Here is a 1527-nt window from a genome sequence, read left to right as displayed (position 1 = left end):
GAATGGAGTTTTTTATACTTTCATTTGTATATTTTCTTAAAGCTTTCACTAAGACAAATGTACAATATACAAATTTTTCAGCCTATTGACAAGACAAACACTGCAGTATTGTTACAATAATAATAAAACTGTCTTCTCAGGTCACTACAAATGATAACTTCCCCATGGACAATGTCAGTATTAGAAGTAGAAAATATCAAGAACCAGGTGTTCCATATGTAAATTATAATAAAACAGGCAGTAAACGTGCACAGTGTTGCAAAGCTATAAGAAGCCTGTTTGACCTTGTTGATTGGAACAATGAGGTATTTTAGTAACCACGCTGTCATTTACCACATGCTGTTGCCTGTGATTTCAGATTGTGACTTCAGCTCTCTTGATTCTCTCATGTAAGTATTTACAGTGGTGTGAAAAAGTGTTGATTTTTTTATTTTATTGCATGTTTGTCACACTTTAATGTTTCAGATCATCAAACAAATGTAAATATTAATCAAAGATAACACAAGTAAACACAACATGCAGTTTTTAAATGAAGGGTTTTTTTTATGAAGGGAAAACAAAAGACCCCACCCACCCCTCCCACAACCTCTTGCAGCTCCTACCATCAGGTAGAAGGTACTGGAGTATGAAAGCCCGCTCTGTCAGATCGCTCAATAGCTTTTTTTCCCCAGGCTGTGAGAGCTCTTAACTCCAATCTCCCTGTCCCCCTCTGACCCCCCACCCACCCAACTCATTAATACATTTGACAGCTTGTCCTAAGTGCAATTCTGAGTGTGCTACACACAGGTGAGTGGGCTATACAAACCACCTGTAGTAACGCACTCATCCCACTATATGCACACTAGACTCTTTCTATGAACACTCCCTGCTACAAAGACTCAATAAAAAAATGTTTACTTGAGCATTGCACTACAAATCTTTTTGCACAATGTGCTGCTTCCAACAAAGTCTCTCTTTAATCTGCACAACAATTTAATGTACGAATTATATATACAATTTTTATTTTTTATCTTTTTGCACAATTTCATGTACAGTATATATGTAAAGTTCTTGTACAGTCTCAGTTTGTGTATGTCTAGGCAACTAGGTATAGTAGTTATAGTAGTTATAGTATATGTATAGTCAGATGGTCTATTTTTGTCTATAGTCAGATGCTCTATTGTTTTTTTTTGTTTTGTTTTTTCTTATACTTGCATTGTTGTATGTTTATCTTATGTTTAACTAGTATGTAGCACCGTGGTCCTGCGAGACACGACATTTCGTTCCACTATATGTCCACACATGTAATAGAATGACAATAAAGCTCAACTTGAACTTTAACTTGAACTTGAAAACAAAATCCAAACCCACATGGCCCTGTGTGAAAAAGTGTTTGAGTTCACACCTGAGTTCAGTTTCTCTAGCCACACCCAGGCCTGATTACTGCCACACCTGTTCGCAATCAAGAAATCACTTAAATAGGACCTGCCTGACAAAGTGAAGTAGACCAATAGATCTTCAAAAGCTACACATCATGTTGAGGTCCAA

The sequence above is a fragment of the Barbus barbus genome, assembly GCF_936440315.1.
Source record: "Barbus barbus genome assembly, chromosome: 23".
NCBI lineage: Eukaryota > Metazoa > Chordata > Actinopteri > Cypriniformes > Cyprinidae > Barbus > Barbus barbus.
This window is presented reverse-complemented; position numbering follows the sequence as displayed.